This window comes from Pan paniscus, chromosome 3, assembly GCF_029289425.2.
Source record: "Pan paniscus chromosome 3, NHGRI_mPanPan1-v2.0_pri, whole genome shotgun sequence".
NCBI lineage: Eukaryota > Metazoa > Chordata > Mammalia > Primates > Hominidae > Pan > Pan paniscus.
Genome location: NC_073252.2, coordinates 163,481,285 through 163,498,597, shown reverse-complemented (window position 1 = coordinate 163,498,597; position 17,313 = coordinate 163,481,285). Strand labels below are relative to the sequence as shown.

The window sequence follows — 17,313 nt, the reverse complement described above, 5'->3', positions numbered from 1 at the left end:
TTATCAGTTGTTTTCAATTGTGTTATGATGACCTGGATAGAATTTCCCATAAGAACTAAGTAGTAAAAAAACAAATAAATAAAAGAAGAATAAGTTGATTGCTTTATTGCATTTGATACTTAAGTAATCAGTCTGAAAGAATGATTTCAAGAATAAACAGCTTAATGGATTCTAGTTGATTGTTTACAGTTAATGTTTTGCAATAAAACACCTTCTTCCCTCATTAGCCTCATCAGATAATATAGCCAAGCTTTCATAAAATGAGTCCAATTTCATTCGCTATGTCAAAATTGAATCAGACCTTCAATTTTTGAGCATCACTGGTTACAGTTTACATCTTTCCTATTGAATGAACTTTTTTCTCCTGTAATTTTTTTTTCTGTAATTCTGAGCTTTCTTTACACTAGTTGGATTGTGATTCCTGACCATGGGTTTTATAAGGGATGTTGTAAGTCAGTCGGTCATGTGTGGTTTCATCAAACACTATGAAACATATCTCTTGCCAAATTCCAGTGCTGGAAATTTGTAATAGTTTTATAGGTAGAAATGAATAACATTTTCACAAGATGAAGTTTAAGCCAGTCTCTAACACAATTACATACTTCTCTTTTTAACCATAGATTTCTCTGTTAAAGTTTATTAATACTAAAATAAACTCACTATAATTACCACTTATCAAGTGCCTACTCTGTATTGAATGCTTGACAGTATCTTATGAAATCTTAAAAACAATTCTAAAAAGTTTTATTTATAGGTCTCAATTATAGTTGATAAAACTTAGGTTCAGAACAGCTGAATTATTTGCAGTCATAGGTTTTTAAGAGAGAACTTAGAATCTGAGACTAACCCCCATCTCCATGCTCTTTGTACTGTATCACATTACCTCCATTTTATAGCATGTCTATCAGAGTTTCCTTAGGACATGGAGGCAGATGTCCATACACACACCTGTGCCTATAAGCACGGCCAGGACATAGAAGTTATCAGGCCCAGTTGAATGAGAACTAAGCAATGATTCAAGTGAAAAATGTAATATTTAAGACTAAAATTTAGCCTTCAGTTCCATGTTAAACTTTTTGATTTTTCATTTTAATGGGAAAACTGTATTTTGTATAAAGAGATCCATCATTTCATATAGTTTTGTGTTATGGGTATACATTTTAAAATGAAAATAAAAGTAAAAGGATGTTTCATTCAAGTCAAAGAAATGTTACTTTATCCTCATTGTAAGTCCACTGAAACTAAAAACTCTGTCTTCGTCTAGGATTAAATTTCCCCGCTCAAAGAATAATGCCATGAATTTAGTATGAGCCAAGATTCCTATACTTGACAACAGTTCCAGTTCATCACAAGCATGTATATAACCTTGGAACATGGCAAGCATGTTCTCTATTGAACCATTTTAATAATCAATGATAAATTGATTATTTAAAACAGGTCCACTTTTCCTTACTTGCAATTCCCAAATCCAAACTGAAGATTTGGGTAACTGTGGTATTAGAACTTATTTGGCTAAAAAACATCCTCTGAACTGACATGAGGCTATAAATAGTCTTAATTTAACTTACTTTGTATGAATTTTCATGTGTTTCACAACAAAAGTATTAATATATTAATTAAGGATTGCTACAGATGGGGTATAATACATGCACCACATTATTATTCTAAAATCCAAATAATTCTGAATACCAGAGCACATCTAGCCCCAAGAATTTTGGGAAATGAATTTTGGAATGTCTCTCTTTCATTTTCTGCTGTGTTGCAATTAAAGAAAAGCTGCCATGAGTGAATTTTCAGTATGATTCACTTTGAAACGATTGTGATAGTTCACTAAATTGATATATTTCAATTGGTTTGAAATAACAGTATATATTCCATAGTTGACCTATTACTGTAAAAATAAGTAGCCTTCCAGGGAAGGGGGGCATTCACCCTTTGTAGAGGTAAATACAATCTTTTCTCTTTTATACTGTGCAGTCATAAGAGTTGAATGATCAGGATACAGCACACCCCCATCACACCAAAAGCTTCTTGAAGCCTTTTTGCAGATAATCCCCTTTCCACCCTCAACATGGGAACCATTTCTGCCACTATGGAATGGAATCATGCACTGTGGATTTCTTTCAGTCTGGCTTCTTACACTCAGTACAATTTGGAGATTCATTCATCCTGTTGCTTGTATAGTAGTAATTTTTTTTATTGTTGAGTAGTACTTAGTTACGTGGTATTTCACAACTTATCATTTACCTAAGAGCATTTCAGCTGTTTCCAGGTTGAGTAAGTTTGCTATAAGCATTCATGTATAAATCTTGTTGTGAGTATATGTTTTCATATTTTCTTGAGTAAATACCTAGAAGTGAGCTACTGGGTCCATTTTTAAAAATACGTATTTAACTACAAGAAATTGCCTAACCTGTTTTCCAAAGTGGCTTACTATTTTACACCCCACTAATAGTGTATGAGAGTACTATTTGCTATATGTATTCAATACAGATGATGCTGTCAAGTTTTTACAAGTTTAGCTAGTCTAGTAGATATGTAGTAGTATCTTATGGTGGTTTTAATTTGCATTTCCCTGATGACTAATGAAGTTCAGCATCTGTTTCTAATCTTATTAGCTATTTGTATGTCTTTTTGTGAGGTATTTGTTCAAATATTTTTCTCTTTTTTTGCCTTTTTATTGTTGAATTATGAGATTTGTTTCTATATTCTAGATTCAATGCCTTTATCAAATATACTTATTGTGAATTATTTTTTCTATGACTTGACTTTTCATTTTCTTAGTAGTGCCTTTTGTAGAGCCAAACTTTTTACTTTTAATTAAGTCCAACTAAAACATTTTTTTATATGGTTTGTGCTTTCATTGTCCTAAGAAATCTTGGCTTATTCTAATGCATCAAAGATTTTCTTCAATTATAATTGTTTAAAAATGAAACCTACTCTCTCATAAAATATTCAGCTCTTTTTGTTTCTTTCTTTATTGAGAGACAAGTTAGGCCAAGTAAATGTTAAATTCCTTCTTAACTAGCATTTTAAAAATTAGTTCCTGAGATTTTCTATTAGAAAGCTGTACTGCTATTTTTCCAAATTTTATTATTTATCTGAGGTTGATATTCCTAGTTCTCAATGAACATACACTATACTAGAAAAAAAATGGAAGTATAGTTAGGGGGCAAATGTGTTAAGTGCCTACAAACCAATATAGCCTTATTTCCAAAGCTGTTCTGGGCATGGGAAGATTACTCCTGATTGGGCAAGAAAGGCTTTATGACAAAGGCAGCCCTCAAGCTGGGCTATGAATGATGGTAGAATTTTGATAGACAAGAATGAAGAGAAGGCATACCACATAGCATGTCACAAACAGGAGAAAAGAGGCAAATTTTTAAAATATAGTGTGTCAGGCAATAGTGGGCTGTGCCGTTTGGCTGGAGATCACTTCCATTTTAGGTGGCTAATGAGACCTAACCGTAGGAAAAGATCTGGAGGAAGGGTGGAAGGAGAGTTCGTATTGTATTAAGTGCTGACTAGATTTTTTTTCTGATACAGCCACCCATTGATTTCAAGTAGGAAAAGAGTAGAGTCACAGAGGTGCTCTAGAAAGGTTATTCATGAAGCCTTGATCAAAGTGGTTCAAGGGGCAAAGATATTAGCTCAAGAGACTCCAATTAAGACTCTGCTGGATGGCATCAGACTTCACTGTCAAGTATTGAATTTCTCCTTTTATTTTATTTTATGTGTGCACGTTTTATCTCTCCTTCATGATTGTGAGTCCTTTTTTTATTTTTATTTATTTTTATTTTTTTTGAGACAGAGTCTCGCCCTGCCGCGCAGGCTGGAGTGCAGTGTCGTGATCTCAGCTCACTGCAAGCTCCGCCTCCCTGGTTCATGCCATTCTCATGCGTCAGCCTCCCGAGTAGCTGGGACTACAGGCGCCTGCCACTAGGCCCGGCTAATTTTTTTTGTATTTTTAGTAGAGACGGGGTTTCACTGTGTTAGCCAGGATGTTCTTGATCTCCTGACCTCGTGATCCGCCCGCCTCGGCCTCCCAAAGTGCTGGGATTACAGGCGTGAGCCACCGCGCCTGGCCGATTGTGAGTCTTTTATAAAGGTAGGTGTTGGGTCTTATTCCTCTTCTCATAGTCTCCAGCCTCTAGTGTAAACCACACAGCAATGTTGATTGGTACACATGCCATCCAAAGAGAATGTACGAGGAGGCAGAGGGAGAGAACAGAAATTGCAAGTTCCAGGGACTTTAATTAATCCAAGGCTCATGATTAGAATTGGCTTTCAGAACATACAGCATGTTTTATCAGATTCTCGTTGATTAGAGACCAGTTTTATTTTTGACCCTGTGGATGTAGGCAAGTCGCATTGGCTCCAAGTTCTCTCAAGTTCACTTTCATTGGCTCTAAAATCAGAAGTTTAAATGAAATAATTCTAAGGTACTTTTCATTTTGAATTTCTATACCTTGTTACAGGATCAATATATTATTTCTTTCTTACATATCTTCTAATGTGAGATTGTTTATGTGGGAGTTTTAAAAGTGGTCATTTTAAAAGTGCTCCTAAGGCCAGGCTGTAATCCCAGCATTTTGGGAGGCCTAGACCAGAGGATCACCTGAGGTCAGGACTTTGAAACCAGCCTGACGAACATGGTGAAACCCCGTCTAGTAAAAATATTAAAAAATTAGCTGGGCATGGTGGCACATGTCTGTAATCCCAGCTACTCAGGAGGCTGAGGCAGGAGAATTGCTTGAACCCTGGATGCGGAGGTTGCAGTTAGCTGAGATCGTGCCACTGCACTCCAGCCTGGGGGACAAGAGCGAAATTCTGCCTCAAAAAATAAATGAATTAAAATTAAAATTAAATTTTAAAAAAAGTGCTCCTAAAAAAATGTTATCCCAAGATTAGCATTTAGAATGAGCAACATAAGTCATGAAATGTAGAATTTATAGGGTACTGATTCTCTCTTTGGTGGTGCAGCCCTCAGCTTTTGATTCCTGTAAGTGTTTCTCAGGCTCAATTATATGTTTGCTTCAATGATGTTATTTATTGATGTAATATAATATGGTGATATTGTGACATAGTTTCAAATTCTTTATTTTTCTTTTCCTTTAAGTGCTTAAATCCATGCATCTTGCTTGTGGGTTTAGAAGACAGGGCTTATCACCTATTACTTTTCCTCTGCAATCTCTTACCCACAGACATGAAGGAAGGAAGGGAAAAAGGGAAAGAAGAAGGAAAAAAAATAGACCACTGGTTCATAGGGTGTTTTGGGGTTAGAAGGAGAAATGACTAAAGAGAAGAAAACCTGAATGGGCCCTATGAAAATTAAAAGTGAACTGTGATTTCATTCACTGTCCTCAGTTTGGTTAATAAAATTAGTTTTCTAGAAATTTACATTTCATTTATGATATACATATATGGTGAGATAATTGAAATATAATATCTCATTTGCAAGTTTCTGAATACCATTTCCCAAGGAATTATATTGAAATGTATAAATTTAATGAAAAATCGACAATACATTATATAAAATAATAGGCAAACTAGTTGCTTAATGACTTTAAAAATTAACTTTTATCTTAAACTTGAAAAAATCCTAAACTTTCAATATTTCAAGCAGTTTACTTTGCATTTTAGGTAGCAATAGAAATAAGAGGTTCTTCAGAAAAAATTTTCGTGTAAGCAAAAATGTGCCCCAAAAAGGCTGTGAAACTCAATTGATATTGCTATCTGCTAAGACAGTAAATGAAATTATCATTTCATAAAGCCCAGAGAAAATCTGATGGTCTCAGGTAAAATGAGTGATCTTCGCAAAGGAAAAGTACTTCACAGAAGCCGGAAACTGGGATACCAAAGAGAGGAAACTGGTACTAGAATATTTCACTTAATGACTGCATGACAAGTCCATCAGAGGTCATTATTTATAGGTCATTTTCCTGTCAATTGTAGGAATCCTGGCCTTAATCATTTGTGTCAACACACACTTCCGTATAAAAACTTCCAACATGATACAGATAATTCTGAGAAACACGATATGCCTTCTGACAATTTTGTGCTTTCCTTTTGACTCTGAATTTGCCAAGATATTTCCTGTTAACTCCTTGGCATGAGTATTTTTAAGCGTCTGATATTGATGCCAGCACTGGGTGTCATGCTGGGAAAATCCAGTTTTCGTAAGGAAAATTACAAAGCATTGTGGTCAGCATTAAATTTAAAGGAACAATGTTACTTTTAAAACATTTCTACAGTTAGATATTTCATTATTTAACATAGGTTTTCTCCTTACTTTTTTTTTCCTTTGGTAGGATGCCTTTTCCCACTCTGCAATTATTTTATGAGTGAAAGTGATAAAATTATTGCACTGTTATGTGCCATGCACTTTCACTATAGGAAGAATAGAGATTTCTCTTTCTCAGCGCAAAAAAAATAATTCTGTATGATCAAAATTGTTAATATTCTAAAAAGTAAATGCATTCTCAGAAATTATTAGCTGTGATTGATATTCAAAAATACTCCTTAGCTGGTAATAAAGGAAATCCCTTTTTGAGGCATTGGTTTGCTCTACCTCAAAGTTACCTACTTTCAGACAAAACTTAGTCTACAAAGTGCACAAAATTTAATTTTTTAAAATTATGACCACTTGAATAAAAAATCCAATGGGGTAGTAACCTTTACCAGTGAAGCTTTTGGTTTTTATTTTAGATATATATAGGGAAGAAATTAAGAACTCTTTCTGGGCTGGGCGCGGTGGCTCACGCCTGTAATCCCAGCACTTTGGGAGACCAAGGTGGGCGGATCACGAGGTCAGGAGATGGAGACCATTTTGGCTAACACGGTGAAACCCCGTCTCTACTAAAAATAAAAAAATTAGCCGGGCGTGGTGGTGGGCGCCTGTAGTCCCAGCTACTCGGGGGGCTGATGCAGGAGAATGGCATGAACCCAGGAGGCAGAGCTTGCAGTGAGCCAAGATCGTGCCACTGCACTCCAGCCTAGGCGACAGAGGGAGACTCTGTCTCAAAAAAAAAAGAGAACTCTTTCTGGCCCCTGTTCTTTCTGAACAGGGACATTGAGGGATAGGAGTGGTGGTAGCTAAAGTTAGTAGTTCAGAGAAATTTACAATTCCACGATGAATTAGATTGAAACTCTCAGATCAAAATAATATTTTCTGAAGGAGATACTGATAACATTGTAAGTGATTACGTCGCTTAAAAGATTCTAGGGTTCAGATTAACATAATAGTTTACAGATAAAATAAGACATAAGTACATTATAGAGAAGAGCCAGCTACAAATCAAGACAGTTAAAATCCAGGCGGGAGAATCCTCACTTGGATGAGGCAAAAGAAAAAAATAGGGAGCAAAGATGTGAAAGAATAAGGGAAGGAATAGTTTCATAATTTAATTTGTTGACTTCTGAAGGCCAAAATGGAAAAAAGCCCTGAGAGGTCAACCAACAAAATAAAACATTAATCTTAATGTAACTTATTTCTAAAGGCTCTGTCATTAACATTCTAGAAAAAATAATTTTTAAATAAAACAATCAATGAAGATTTATCAAATAATTGGGAGATAAAAATTGGACACAGGATACAAGTGTGTAGTTTTTAATAGAGCCAAACAATTATTTATTGATCAGCAGTACCAAATGCTTTCATTGGCATCTGCATGGTAAAAATTCTACAATATTTGGCAAAGGATCTTAAAATTATAGATATTCAGCAAAAGATCCTAAAATCCCAGAATGAGAATTCAAATTTATTAAACACATATTGAGCATAAACTAAATCATTATCCCTGTGCTAAGTGTGAATCACATAAATGATTAAGGCATGATCCTAATCACAGAGGAATCAATGGTGTAGTTAAGGAACTAAATAAATGTAATACAATAGGAAACTGTCATAATGATAGTGAAGAGGAAAAATAAAGTATAAGAAGAATTTCCCAGGAAACGTAGACAAGTCTCAGTGCCTCTAAGTCAGCGTTTCTCAATCTTAAATCTCATGATCTGATTTCATTTCATTTGAAACGAAGCCATGCCTTACTCAAACTACACATATAATCCTTGAGATTTTTTCTATGCTTTCATTAGAATTATGCCTTCTGCTCAGAGTTACTACACTAGATTTAGACTAGATTTGAGTAGATACATTAAAAAATTTAAGATGTAAAGTATGCTTAAGCTTAAACTAAACTTACATGCTGAAGAGGATCTGTACTCCCTTGTGTCACTTTGCCTCAAAACCACAGTCTGAAGAGCTTTTCTTATGCCCAAATGTACAGAGTGAGCTTCAGGCAAATATTTAACTAGTGTCTTCACCCAAAATTGTGGTCAAGGTAATGTAGGTGTATTCATTTTCTATTGCTGTTGTAATAAATCATCACAATCCTTGTGGCTTTAACAACAAATTCATTCTCTTACCAGCTCTGGAGATAAGAAGGCCAAAATGAGTCCTATGGAGTATTTGCACAGCCAGTTTCTTCTGGAAGCTTCAAGAGAGAGTCTGTTCCTTGCCTTTTCTAGCTTCTAGAGGCAGCCGACACTCCTTGGCTCATGGCCACATAACTCTGACCTGTGTCTGTTGTCACATCACTGGCTCTTCTGACCTCCTACCAGGACCCTTGTGATTACATTGGGCCTGCTTGGATAACCCAGGATAACTTCTCCATCTTAAGGTTGTTAATCACATCTGCAGAATGCCTATTGCCATATAAGTTAACATATTCACAGGTTCTAGGAAGAAGGACATGGACATCTTCCAGGAAGCATTATTCTGTCTACCACAGCAGGTGAATGCATGTTGTCCCAAGTAGGCTATCTTGAGATAAAATTTAACCAGATACTTCTGTGTCTCAGAGAAGATTTTACCTTTGAGGGAGGGAGGAAGCAGATAAGCCATGCTGTGATTTGGTCCAGGTAACTTCAGTTCTCTTAAAGATAGTATCTCATTTTTCTTTAAAGAGATGGCTCACTATGCCCAAAGATCCCTAACCAAGGGCCCTGCAAGCTAATTTCCAAATTTATTTTTCTAATTATCTCTATTTCTGAATGTTCCTAAGAGATGTCATTTAACATCTAAATTGTAATTTTGTAAGAAGTCAAGCTTGACTCTTAACAAAACAAAAATAAAAGAGTTGTCAGGTTGGCTAGCTGAACATTTCATCAAATCCTTTTGTTTTTTAAAAAAATAATAAATGAATAAGTTCCCCTCCATAAAATGGCAGTGTCTGTAATTACCTAAAAGGTTACCTTGAAAATATTAGGTTTGAATACTTATGCACCTTACTGTAACAATAGACAAGGGTTTACTTTCTGAAGTGTTTTTGTTTGTACCATTGAGAAAGAGAACAATGACATCAGTATCCACAAAGAAAAGTCATCCAGTAGGCTCTGAATTATATATTAATGGCTAACTTCAATTTAGAAAGTCGCAATTATGTGTTTCAAATAAAAGGAAAAGTTCAAAAGAAGTCATTTAAACTTGTTAATAATAAGAACAAAACTTAAGTTCTGCCTTTCTTGGTATTATCAGAATTTAGATTAACCTCCCCAGAGGAAGTGGTGGAAACAGGTAGGATAAATGTTCCCAAAGAAACAATGACTCATTTGGAAGTTTGTAACTAAAATCTGGCTCAGGCAAATTAAATACTCTTACCAAAGTAAGCTGGAGAGTGGAATTTTTTTCAGGGTAATATACTATATACCCTAGTCATGTAATAACCATAGTTTTAAAAAATATGACAAATATACAGATTTTTCATTCATAATATTCTTAAGTGTGGTCTGTAGTTTGGGCTTATTCTTTAAAAGGAAAAGCAACAAAATCCACTGCAAATGATGGCAACAAATTCACTGAAGGCACTCATTGGGTAATCTTTAATAAACATTATATATGCATCATTCATTAATTCAATAAATAATTACTGAGGAATTAGCACATGGCAGGCATTATTCTTGGTGCTAGAGATATAAAGATAAACATGTAGCTTGCACTAAATGAGGGATTCTCACAGTAATACCTAAATAATATTTAATACCTAAATCACATGCTAATAATAAAATAACAATCTCATTAGAAATTGTTACTTGTACAATGAAAAAAAATAAAGCCAACTAATCAGTTAGGTTGTAGATGACATAGGGTATTTTAAATATAGTGTCTAGAAAGACCCCTCTGAGGAAGTGACATCTGGGCAGAGACATAAAGGAAGTGACACCACCAGCCGTGTGAAGATCAGGAGAAAGTGCATCCCAGACACAGAAGGGTAGAGCAAGCTCCTGATATGAAAGGAGTCTGGCATACTCATGAGAGTGAAGCCAATATGGCTGGCCCACGTGGGCATGAGGGAGAGTGGTAGGAGACGAGGTCTGTGGAGCAGCCTGGGGCCATAAAGTTCAAGTTGATTTTAAGGGCGATGGAAAACCATTGGGGGTGTTTTTAGCAGAAAAATAACATGATCTGACTTCTGTTGCTGACAGTTCCCTCTAGCTGTGATGTGGTGGATAATGGCGGGCCTATGAGACAAGACACTGTTTCAGGTGAAAGATGTTAGTGACTTGGAATAGCAGGTGGCATTGGAGCCTAAGGAGGGATTGAAGTTCTGAGAGCAGTTCCTCCATGATTCTGATGGAACTCTTTTCCTGAGGAAAACTGATAAAAGGAAAAGGATGGGACAAACTATAGCCCACATTACTGGTCTCAAGGCCACCACCAATACTCATTGTCTTCTTCAGTCCATTCCAGACACTGCTCACCCTCAACTCTCACTTCTGCTGTTCTGTGCAGTTTACCTGGTGGCATGACCTAGACTTTCTTTTTTTTTTTTTTTTTTATGAGATGGAGTCTTGCTCTGTCACCCAGGCTGGAGTGCAGTGGCACTATCTCAGCTCACTGCAAGTTCCGCCTCCCGGGTTCACGCCATTCTCTTGCCTCAGCCTCCTGAGTAGCTGGAACTATAGGCGCCCCCCACCACACCCAGTTAATTTTTAGTATTTTTAGTAGAGACGGGGTTTCACCGTGTTAGCCGGGATGGTCTTGATCTCCTGACCTCGTGATCTGCCCATCTCGGCCTCCCAAAGTGCTGGGATTACAGGCGTGAGCCACCGAGCCTGGCCGGCATGACCTAGACTTTCATCCCTGAGTTATGTGAACCTCTTGTCATCATATTCTTCTCAGGTGGCAGCACACATCCATTTGCCATCAAAATTGGGTAAGGGATGCCCAAATGGATCACCTGCTTGCCAAGCACATTCCTCCCTGCCCCTGTTGTGTGTCATCACCTGTGCCTCCCTCTGATGATCATGGTCAGTTATGTCTGCCATGATGGTAACTCTTCATCTTGCCTGCTGGCACCTTGGCCTGAGGATTCTGAAGTGTGTAGGTAGCAGTGTAGCTTTAGGTTCAGTGGGATGCATACTGGGCCACGTGCTAGAAACACTCCCTTTTTGGGAACCAAGACATTTAAATGCACAGAACCCCAAAGATTTGGGGAAGGGAAGCAAACTTTCTCCAAGGGACGAAAGAATGTTGGTTCTCAAGCCCATTCATTCTATCCACTAGGGGCACAACATCATAAAGCTATCAATTTAGAGAGTACGCAGCATCCTAAATGATTAGGTTGGTCAGCCCTGCAGCTTCTGGGGCTGTGGTATGGGACACTAGCCCTAGATTCCATGGACCTCTGCCCACTGCTTCATTTCCTTCGCTATAAAGTGAGTGTCCTTGATATTATAACAGGAATAAGTGGAGAAAGAGGCACTGGGGCATCAATGATAGGTATCAGGGGGTTTCTAAGATCTGGACTACCTGCAGCTTATTTGTGTGTCCCAGCCTTATGTGTGTCTGATTCTGGACACACATGTCCAGATTGTACATCTGTGGAGTGGATGTACCACCCACAGCCTTGTGATACCTGAGAGCTGTCAGTCGGCAAGCACTTCCAGTAATTAGGAAAACTAGTCCCTCATTCAAACAGGGGAACTGGGAAAAGCACATCATTCCCTACATGTTATAAAGATTTTAGATGCTAAGTAGAAGTTCCCTCATTGTTTCTGGCCCAAGGATTAATAAAATTATCCTCTTTCAGAGTAGGAAACTGAGATGCAGAAGAAAGCATCCCCTTTTATGGAATTGTCTAACACATCTCTTCTCTGTATTTTCACAAATGAAGCCACAGAACCCTACAGAATAATGAATCAGTTTTCCATCTGACAACTACTTACTCTAAATCCTTTCTCCATATTCAGTTCTTTCAACTGTATGTTTCCCAGACCGTTCATCCTTCCCTGCACAAAGTCAAGTTCATCAACGTTCTTACTAAAATGTGATGTTGTTTATCACGAATATATATAAAGCAAAGATTCTCTAATCCTGTACTTTGCATCTGGCATTTCAAAATGAAGTCTAAAAGTGTACAATTTCTACTCCTATGCAAGTTTCCTCTTCTTAGATTTGACCTCCTATTCTGGACTATGAAGGTATGTAAAAGTCTGTTTTTTTGTGATCCAACCTATTATTTAGCTGAATGGACTATTAAGAGCACTGTGCTAGTGTGAGAAATGCTTCTGGTCTTGACTTTTACCATTTATTAGCTCCTGTACAAGAGGAGCTGTATAATATTGTTCAATCACTGGAAATCTATTAGGATTATGGAATTAAAGTCTTTAGCAAACTTAAGTATCATGCTAATTTTAGTTTATGCATACCAAATGTTAGCAACTATCAACAATGCACTTCAGTTTTATTGAGTGACCTCCAATGATACAAGAACATAGAAGTGGTCCAAGAACATTCAGACCACCCACATGTAGGAATGAAGGAAAGGACTTGCATGTTAAGATCCATTTTGAGCCTCCACGGATGAGCCTCACAACTCACTGGTCAGCCTTGAAGTATGTTTTGGGAGATGTCACTTAGCATCTACTTCAATCTATTCATTTGCACGTTTTGAATCTGCTTGACTTGTCATGGAGTCCACGTTTTTTATTTCATTCAAAATGGTATCATAAGACTCTCCTTGCTTCCTTCCACTTCTCTAAGTGGAAAGGGTTGTTCTTAGTTCATGTATGTATCTGAAAGGCAACTGGAATTGTTGAAGAGAAAGAGAAGACCTAACCTGGGCACCCTAGGAACCTACTGACATCTATAACACCACTGTGTGCTCCCTGCCTGTCCGTCTTAGTAGATCCGATGAATGCCCTAAATTCTGAATATTTACTATCTCAACCACTATCTCTAAAAAATTATGGTAATGACTTACACAATAGACATTATTCCATAAATGTTTTAATGATGCCAAGTATCTGAACAGATTGTACAACAGCAGATTTCTGCTGCAGTCAATCAACTTACCTATCTCTCTACATGTATCTATGCCACCATTTCTCCATAAATCACAGTCTAGTCCATGTTACTTCCTAAATGACCATTGCCTCAACATAAGCCTTGGTTAGAATGCTTTTTATTGTTGGTCTTGGAGGTATATAGGTGAACCACTTATCCTGAGCCTACAAATTCATTTAATGACATTCGCTCGTTCTATAGATTTAAATAGGCTTGGAAATCTCAGGAAAATTAGTGGCCTCTATAAGCTAGGGTGGATTTTACTGTCCAGAGAACACATCTAAATATGGCAAGGGCTAGACTATGTGTGTGTGTGTGTGTGTGTGTGTGTGTGTGTGTGTGTATGTTTTGCACATGTGTGTACAGAAAAAGATATACATAAAATATTTCATACATATATAAAATATTTCAAAGTCCAGACTATTTTGTTGAGACTTCCTTATTTCAGAAGAGGAAATTGATACAAAGGAAAGCAAAAGAAAAAAGATTTTTCTTGGCCCCTTCACCGCTGATGATAAAATTCCATAAGGAAGGAGGGTGTCAAGGGTTCCCACTGCCCTCTTTTGCTTCCTTGCTCTTCCCTTGAAATAAATCTCAACATACCACCGTGATCTTTGCAATTAAATTACTTTACCCAAAGCAGATGTTCGCTAGGAGCATTTTCCTTCTGCAGCATGGAGAGTCATAGTTTCTCTGCTCATTTGTCTTGTTAACTCATATCTGAGAGAACACATGGAAGTGGCATGGTCAGAAAGAAATTGGATACACAGAGAGAAAGTTTAATTTTTGCTTGTAATACTATGCTAAATTATTAAACTGAAAGTCATATGAAATAGCTAAAAGACTAAAAATGACATAAATCAGCCATCACCTATGTATTTTATTTCATTACTTTTTTTTTGTTCTAGCATTTTCCCAGTTTGAATAATGAAACAAAATTAATTGGTTTCACTTTTAAAGCAATGTTATTATAGACATGTATTTAACGTTCTGAAAAAATATTTTATATATCAAAATATGTATTTTTAAGGCAGCTCTTAATTTAATCCAGGCAGTGAAATCTACTTTCCTGTACAGCTTAATGGTTTTAGTCCACTTTAACTTTCATTAAAATTCTCAGAAATCTTTCTATTAGGTTTTAAAAATGTTTTTCTTTTTAGATTTTAAGGAGCCAAATTGTGACCTAAAATATAATAATATTTTTAATTAAATATCAGTTTAGCATGAGAGTTCTATAGAAAAACCAATAATATACATAACCTTAACATATTGTCAAGTTTGGGATATCTGAAATTAATATACTTTGTTCTTAATATTTTGAGAGAAATATTGTTTGAATATGTAGATGCAAAAATATGCCTCAGTCATTTAGTTTTATGTAGAAATTTAAACTAAAGGCAATACATAATAAAAATATAAAAAAATTTAAGGACTTACATAAATTAAGGCCATCTTACATTCCTATGCAACTTCCATTAATTGAAGAGAGAGCAGCCTATATTTTGATTCAAACACCACTGAAAGTTTTATGAGTCCCTTGGACTTACTAATGGTGAAAATAGCTTTATTTTTCCTCTGAATCACTTCCAAGTTACTGTTAACTAATATATATATTTTAAAGTTATTGATTTTTATGACAAAGACTTTCTCCATCTGGAAAATAAACTATACATTACTGTCATATTCAAGGACAAACGTACAGGATTTGAGCTTTGCAAAGCAATAACATATGGGATTTTCAGAGGGCTTTGGCACAGGGGTTGGAAGAGAAAAGGAAGGAGTTTACCTAACTGTGGGAACAATGTACAAGGTCACACGTGATCCACTTTAAGATGGACTCCTGTGTCCAAACCAATTTTTAATACTACTCTATGCACATGATGCACTAGAGAAGAAAAAGAATCAACTGTCTAATGCCCCGTGAGTGTAGAGGAACCTCAACACACCTCAGAGAGAGGTTGGAACCGAATAGTCTATTCTTTGGAGAGCTTACTCTATAATTCTTTTCCTTACTTATTGACAAAAGTTTATTTGCTTTTTTTAAAATGTATCTAACATACCTCAGAGAGGGGTTGGAACCGAATAGTCTATTCTTCGGAGAGCTTACTCTATAATCCTTTCCCTTACTTATTGACAAAAGTTTATTTGCTTTTTTTAAAATGTATCTAACATTAGCCTTCAACTGATTTTTCCTTAGAAGTTTAAGGTTTTCATCAAAATACGTATGTTTTTCTGGACAGATGGAGACTCCATAGAGAGAAATTGAAGTAACTGAGAAAACAAAACATTGCCAGTTGCTGTGTTCTAAGCTAGACTCTCATTTAAGGCTGTATATGCATACTGGATAGTGGGATTTGAATGTGTATCAGTCAAAAGTGGAATGTTCTGCAATGATACCTATATTTTTACTACTACAGAAGATGTTGAATGGTATAATGCACACAGTGCTGGAATAGAGAGCAGGAGTCCTAGGGAGGAGTTTTAGCTTTGCCATTACCTAGATGTATAATCTTGTAAAAGTGATTGGACCTTTGCAGGCCTCAGTTCCCTCATTTATAAAATGAAGAACACAGACTAGATTATTTCTAATGTCTTTCCCAACTCCAAGAATTAAGGCCCCCTCATTCCACTGTGATTCTTTTTCTTAATTAATTAATTTATTTTTATTTTATTACAAGTACCAGGATACATGTGCAGAATATGCAGGTTTGTTACATAGGTATACATGCACCAAGGTGGTTTGCTGCACCTATCAACCTGTCATCTAGGTTTTAAACCTCACATGCATTAGGTATTTGTCCTAATGTTCTCTCTCCCCTGGCCCCCCACCTACCAACAGGCCCCGGTGTGTGATGTTCTACTCCCTGTCTCCCTGTGTTCTCATTGTTCAACTCCCACTTATGAGTGAGAACATGTGGTGTTTGGTTTTCTGTTCCTGTGTTAGTTTGCTGAGCTTCCAGCTTCACCCGTGTCCCTGCAAAAGACATGATCCTATTCTTTTTTCTGGCTGCATAGTATTCCATGGTGTATAAGTGCCACATTTGCTTTATCTAGTCGATCATTGATGGGCATTTGGGTTAGTTCTAAGTGTTTGCTATTGTGAATAGTGCTGCAATAAACATACGTGTGCATGTGTCTTTATAGTAGAATGACTTATAATCCTTTGAATATATACCCAGTAATGGGATTGCTGGGTCAGATGGTATTTCTGGTTCTAGATCCTTGAGGAAAGCCAAAATTGACAAATGGGATCCAAATAAACTAAAGAGCTTCTGCATAGCAAAAGAAACTAGCATCAGGGTAAACAGGCAACCTATAGAATGGGAGGAAATTTTTGCAATCTATCCACCTGACAAAGGGCTAATATCCAGAATCTACAATAAACTTAAAAAAAATTTACAAGAAAAAAACAAACAACCTCATCAAAAAGTGGGCAAAGGATATAAACAGACACATTTCAGAAGAAGACATTCATGTGGCCAATAAACATACGAAAAAAAAGTTCAGCATCACTAGTCATTAGAGAAATGCAAATCAAAACCATGAGATACCATCACACACCAGTTAGAATGGCGATTATTAATAAAAAGTCAGGAAACAACAGATGCTGGCGAGGCTGTGAAGAAATAGGAATGCTTTTACACTGTTGGTGGAGTGTAAATTAGTCCACTGTGATTCTTAAAGATAGGCTATAAAAATTGTTTTATAATCCATTACACAATGGTTTTGAAACAGGGAATGGATTGACCAGCAACTATCCTCATTTTTTATGTGGAAGCTTGTTTGATAATTACTTCCCAACTTTCTTTCTCAGATGATGCTCTCTTTATATGGTGAAAAATGAAATTATAGTACCTTAATACAGGAATTTATTTGGCTCATCCAACTATTTTTATGTTGCATATTTAAGAATCTATTAGATCATCAATACTCTGAATACTCTGAATTATTAAAGGAAACAGTAT

General features: G+C 36.4%; 2 long non-coding RNA genes across 2 annotated transcripts in view; one reads left to right on the top strand and one right to left on the bottom strand.

The window, feature by feature from the left end:
- The window catches only part of LOC130541470 (uncharacterized), a 78,091-nt gene that overhangs the window by 15,629 nt on the left and 45,149 nt on the right, over positions 1–17,313 (bottom strand). The window contains exon 4 of the long non-coding RNA XR_008955530.2: positions 13,983–14,068. This is a non-coding gene — a long non-coding RNA (uncharacterized LOC130541470). The remainder of the gene's footprint in view (positions 1–13,982; positions 14,069–17,313) is intronic.
- Positions 3,180–16,494, top strand: LOC130541469 (uncharacterized). Its single transcript, XR_008955529.2, has 4 exons — positions 3,180–4,108; positions 8,431–8,795; positions 12,253–12,483; positions 15,589–16,494. It is a non-coding gene; the product is annotated as an uncharacterized LOC130541469 (long non-coding RNA).